Source organism: Agelaius phoeniceus, chromosome 3, assembly GCF_051311805.1.
Source record: "Agelaius phoeniceus isolate bAgePho1 chromosome 3, bAgePho1.hap1, whole genome shotgun sequence".
NCBI classification, from domain to species: Eukaryota; Metazoa; Chordata; class Aves; order Passeriformes; family Icteridae; genus Agelaius; species Agelaius phoeniceus.
Window position 1 is genome coordinate 102,576,332 of NC_135267.1, and position 6,570 is coordinate 102,582,901.

Genomic DNA, 6,570 nt, shown 5'->3' on the forward strand with positions numbered 1-6,570 from the left:
CAGCTTTAGGCACAACTACGCAACTGCTCTACGACTGTTGCAACATTCCTGTTCTGAAATGCCATCTAAAGCAAATTTTTCTTACATGTAATGAGGACAGAAACCAAAAAGAAGGTGGAAAATTCCCAAAATAACCAGCGTGGTTAATGTGGTATCAAAACAACTGTTTTGCTCTGGGTAGAAGTGGACTGTCTCCAAGTTTGAAGCTGCCCCCACCCTCTCCCAGGAGTTAAGATAACACTAGGGAGTCCAGAGAACAGCCAGAGCTTGACAGCACACGGCTGGCAGGACCAAGACTTTGCCCAGCTCCTGCTTTGGCCCATGGCAGCCTCCACCAGTGTTAGGGCTTCCCCTTCACCGATGTCTTCCTTCTGCAGCTCATCATTATGGAAATATGTGCCCACAGCCTCTCCCTCCCAGCCCAGTCTCCCTTTTGAATCTCCCACTTGTTTTGCCGATGTGTCAGAGGCAGTAAAGTTCCTGAAGGCCCCCTGCCCCCCCCCTCCCGCCATGGTCTCAGCATCCTTCCAACCCAGCTCTCTCCTCCTGCTGTGTGTGTGGTGAGAGGGGGTGTCTCTACCCCGTGACCATCTGAAAACAGGCTCCTCCTTGAAAAAAAGCCACCAAAGACCTCGTCAGGTAGGCTGGGCTTGCTGCTTCCTGCGTGGGGATGAGCTCCAGACAGAGCCTGCAGGGCATGGCTCAGGAGTGGCACCCTCCAGCAGCCAGGCAGGAGCCAGGGAGACAGTCACAGCCCCACCTCTGCCATTATTTCCCTGATGCCCCCACCGTGAGAAGTGGGAGAAGCAGAGCCCAAAGGAAAAGCAGAATGAAAGGGATGGGACCCAGTCCCACCCTCTCCCTGAATCTCTTTTGTGAGCCCTTTGAGGCAGATGTCGCACCCCACGGGGGACCCTCCAAGCTCCACCTATGCTGCCATGGCAGTCACTTTTTCATGCCTTTCACTGCCTCATTGCATTTATTTAATTACTACTCTTCAGGAGTAGCATTGCTCACACCTTTGGCCGTTGGATCCTTTTCCATTCTGTCCCCCCCAGTGGAAGCAATCACACTTATCTTGCAAGATCTGTTCTTGCTAAGCCAGGCTGCCATTTATCCATTATTATTGAAGTATCAAAGGCATTTGCACATGTTCAGAAGCACACCAGCTCCCTCAAGGAGGAGGGATGAAATATCACCTCTTGCCTGATAAATTGCTTACACAAGTGGAACCAAACCCAGGTTTCTGGATTATCCAGTGGGATTCTTTTGCAATGCTCCTCTTAGGAACAGGGTTGTGGAGATGTCTTAGCTCACACCCCAGAGCTGGTAAGACTGCAGGAGAGATTCAGACATGGAGTTTTCCACCTTGGCTGCCTCTTGGTCACGCAGAGGAGATTCTGACGTCAAGGATGGGTTTCTGCAGAAACAATCTTACACGCTGCCCTCTCCAAAGCACAGCTGTGTTCAGCCCCATGTGCTTGCTGCCCTTGGCTGTGCCCTACATAGTCTCTCTCCTTACCCACAGACAGCTCAGCAAATTCTGGAATGGCCATTCTGGTGAATGAGAGTCCAAACTCAAGCACCTGGGAGTCCTTCTGCACGTCTTGGCAGGTCCTTGAGGGTGATCCAGTGCAGACGCTGCAGGACAGCATCCCATGACCTCACACAGACCCCGAGCACGTGCCAGATCTACTTCAGAGAGTTTGTCTAAGATTTCACTGTCCCCAGTTCAGCAGCAGCCAGCACAGCAGTCCCCGGTGCTGAACTCAGACCCAAGGGATGTGGATTTCTTGCTGCCACCTGCTGTCCCCTATCAGCAGGGCAGGCCCTGCCCTGCTCCCTGCCAGCTCTGCCCCAGAGCCTCCGCCTGGATCCAGGGAGGAAACAGCAGGACCCCCTGACCCTGTCCCCCAGGCCCCGTTCCCTGGGAAGCACTAGACAGTCCCAAAGCCTGGATATGAACAGAAACACAAAAGCAGTGGTCTGTGTGTCCTGATTCTCCTGGTTACAAGAACACTCCAAAACTACAGTTGTGCCTGATTTTCCCCCTGGAGGACACAGCCCTGGGGAATAGTGTCCCACCTTTGCTCTTAGCCAGGACAGGCCCACAGGGGAGCTCCCTCCCTCCTAACTCAGTCCCATCACAGGGAGGGAGGGAAGGTGACAGCTGCAGACATGGAAGAAATAATAATAACAACAATAATAATAACAACAACAACATAATCTATGCCTGCTACTTTGAGATAGTAAGTTTCCTGCTTCAACTGACAGAAAAGTAAAGTTGAGTGGATGCCAGGACACATTTTGGATGATCAGGTGTATGGTCCAGCGATGCAAATCAGGTAAAATGCTGCAGAAACCTGACAACAGCAGAGCTGCAGGTGCTTGGTCTTGAAGGACCCTGCCCTTTCCTCCACGGCAGCCTTCTGTATTTCAGATAAACAGGGCAACCCAGGCTGTGCCTGGCATAAAAGGAATTTTTGACTACACATTATCTAAGACAATTTTTTCATTCTTGTTAAAAATATTGTATCATTTATTTCTAGGCAGAACTACAGGCCATGAAAGAAACCAGGAGAGGCAGGAGAGGCAGAAGTCTGTTGTGAAAGGTCTGTGGAGACGTAGTTGATAAATGTCTTTGTATAAGGCAGCAATAGCTGCCTTATACTTCACTGAGCTCATGTCCTCACTCTCACCAGATTCCTGGCAGAAACTGGCACCCCCTGGCCTTACAAAGCCCTGCAGGCAAAACCCAGGCACAGGTAGGTTATTCAGTGTCACCTCCACACAATGTACAACCAGTCCAGTGACATTCCCCAGCAAAGTCTGGACTTGTGGGAGGACAAGGACAGGCACTTGGCTGTGTACCTGTGAGGACCAATGCAATCTCCAAGGTCAAGCAAGCTGCATGGGCACACTGCAGGGGCAAGCTGCTCCATTTCATCAGGAAACCAGGAGGAACTGGCAAGAAAACAGGGAACTCAAAGATCCTGGGCCTCATGTAATCATCATGTGCAAGCCAGGTGCCACAGAGCTACCTTGTACCAAACCCAAAGCTATCTAAACTGCATACATAAAATTCATTTTGCCACAATCAATCTACCAGCCACCTGTGTGTAAACTCAGCCTGGCTCTGAAAGCTTCTCTGCTTTACAGGCCAGCAGCACAGGCACTGGTGTCAGTTCTGTGCTGCTGCCACAACCAAGAGCCAAAGGTGTGCTCGTGTTCCCCCTGCTCCTTTGCTCAGCTGCCTGTTCACAGAGCAGATAAAAACACTATCTCCCAGGTGAACACAGCTCAGCCTCTCCACCCACCCTTCCCCCAGATCTCAGCAGGGAAACTTGGTCTGGGCTTGGAAAGGACACAAAGCAAAATGCAGTTGTTATCAGCTTGGCCTCTGTGTTGCACAGCCCTGGGTACAAGGCTGATTCAGGGTTCTTGGCAGGGTGTTTGGCTAAAGGAAAACAGACTCCTCAGCAAGCTGCAGGACAGGTGTGGACAAGTGTCTGAGCTCCCAGTGAAACCTGGAGCACTGGGCAATTTGTTTTTAGGGCTCTTTTGCCCTAAAATGTAAGAGCAAACTCCCACCCTCCTTGGCTCAGGAGCCAACCTCACAGCTGGCAAGCCTAAGCTCACCCCACACACACAACTCAAAGCAGGCACTCCAGTGAGTGACTCTTTGGAATACTGATCTACAGAGTCCTTAACAGGAACCAGGCTAATGCAAGGTACAGGCAGTCACACAGTGACTGGGGAAATGGGGAATATCAGCATCTCAAGAGGACTACAAGATAGAAGCAGCTTAAGTGCTTGCAAAATGGCTTAAGAGCAGCTTCACATGGAAAGTGACTGCTGCTTAAGCAGTTTAAAGACGAGCCCCTCTCAAACATTGGTCAGCTATGAGCAGCTTAGTGCAGGAAGGGCTCCTGCCAAGGCTGCTGGGATGGCAGCATGCCACAGGAGAGAAACAAGTGTCCCCTTGGAGCAGGGAGCCTCACCCCACACATTCCACCCATGAACGTGTGCCATCCTGGCCTCGGAGCCGCTCTGTCCTCCCTGTGAAAGGAGCCTTGTCCTTGGCCGGATATTCTCTGGAAAGGTCCACAAAGCAGAGTTCCTGGAAAGCTGAGTCTGCTTTCAGTAATTTAAAAAAAAAAAAAAAATTGCATAAAAAAAATATAATAAAATAAAATAAGAAATTAAAATAAACTAGAAATAAAAATTTAAAAATAAAATAAAATAAAGTAAAAATTAAAAACTTTAAAAATAAATAAATTAAGTTAAAAATAAAAATAAGATGTAAATTTAAATGAAATAAAAATAAAAATAAATAAAATAAAATAGAAATAAAAAATTAAATAAAATAGGAAACAAAATAAAATAAAAATTTAAAAATAAAATAAAAATTATAAATAAAATAAAAATTAAAAAAAATTAAAATAAAATAAAATAAAATGAAGGCTGTGCTGGCAGTCTCAGGCCAGGAGCTCCAACTTGCTTCTTCCTGCCAGTTTCAAAGAGTAAGATTAGGTTCTGTTGTCCTTGCATCCTTGAGTATCCCTGCCCTATTTCTTGGGAGTTTTCAAATTGTGCAGAAGACAGAAGAACAAGCTTCGTTTGGAAGTTATGGGAGATAAAGAGGAAAGCCTCAATTTCTTCTTCTTTTTTTTTTTTTTCTGCAATGCCAGGGTCATCAAAGGTGGGAGCACTGGAGGTAATGGCAGGGGCAGATTGAAGCAGCACTCGAACATGCATGTGTTATTTGCCTGTGGTGAAGAAAGCAAGAAGAGCGGAGCTGCACTCAGCTGTGAACTTGGGGTCCATATACTTGAAGACCTGGTGCAGTGTTATCACCTTCTTTTTCTTCATGAGAGAAGCCTGCCCTTCAGACTACTTCAGGTAGGGTTGTTTTTATTATTATTATTGTTGTTATTACATGAAAGAGCTGAAAAAAGTAAGACTAGAGAAAATGTTACTTTGAAATAAACCAATAGCTTAGTCCTAATCTGGAATCTTCTGGCTAGCTCTCATTGCTTCCTGTTAAAAGGACACAAAAAGGAGGAGTTAGGAGCATATAAAGGATCCTTATGAAGGCACAGACAGGTCTTTGCCCATACAGCAATAAAGAGATGGAAAAAACACTACAGAAATCTTGGGCAAGGGAAACATAATTAAGTGTAACTAAAATACTCCAGTTTGAGCTCTATCCTCAGAATTCAGGAGTTTGTTTTGGATTTAAAGTGCACCCCAAGAAGATAAGAGAACCAGAAGTTCAGTAAGTGGGACTCCCACCTTCAGCTACTGAAGTTTTAAATTACTGTGGTTCAATTAGAAGCCATGCAGCAACTTCAAAAAAAGATTGCCAGGTCACTGTCTGACCAGGCTATTTCTTAGACACTTCTGAAGCCTTTTGACAGGATGCTTATCTAAAGCTCGCTGATTTAATCTGATTTAGCAGTTACAGTGCTGTGGTTAACAGAAGAGAAAATAGAAGCATAATCTATATTACATACAAATCCCTGCATCCATGCCTTTCAGTTTAAAATGCCCAGAAGTTTGCACTTTGCTGATAGAGAAAGCATCACCAAAATACAAACCATGCTTCCTGAAACATCCAAAGTCTATTGTATTAACAGCCTAAGGGACAGAAAATTTAGGATTTTCAGTAAGAAGCACTCTAATAACTTCTGGAGGCTTATTTGACTACTACCCACTTGAATTTTGAATGGAGCACAAGCAATTTAATTTTTTTAGTAGCTTGAAGAAAGATGAAACCACAAATGGAAAGAAAAGATGGCAAGAGAAAATAAACAGATAATGGCTTATATGAAATTGAGTAATTACATCCTGCATTGTGCTTCAACTGCCATCCTCAGCCATCCCCCATCCTACAATCCCATTCCAGTGTTTAATTCTGAATACTGCTATACTGCCCCTGCCAGGATTAATTTGTTTTCCTGGATCCCAGATGCTTTGGAAAAGAGGGTTAGTTATCATGCCATAGTTGCTGGCTTCCTGGCACATTCCTGCAGGACTCACTCCCTTGCATGAAGACCCACTCAGGCTGCAGCTGCTTCATGAACACCCGAGAAGGAAAAGTTAAATAAATCATGCCAGAAATTAAGACCACGCTTCAGCAGCTGCAACAGTGACAACGAAGAGCAGGGAACTCGTCTGAATTCATGTATGGCTCCAACCCACGGAGCTGGCTGGGAAAGGCCAGGACAGGAAGGCTTGGCACAGGGCAGATAAAGCTTTCTGAATACAAGAAAAGGGACTGAGGGAGGTTACTTCCTTCAGAGAGCCATGGTCAAAGCACAGCACAAGTAATCTGGCTGCATTAGGTTCCTCCACATCCTGTGAGAATTACAGTCCTTGGAGGAAGAAATCCTCTATTTTTAACAGGGAAAGGCCATTATGCATTAGGGGACTAAACAGAACACAAATATTTTGCTCTTTTAACTTGATCATGCAGCTGTCTAGAAATGGATTGACCCTTTATCAAATCAGATACTTTAGCAGTAGAACTTGGGGGCCTCATCATCCCAAAAACCCTGAACACCTATT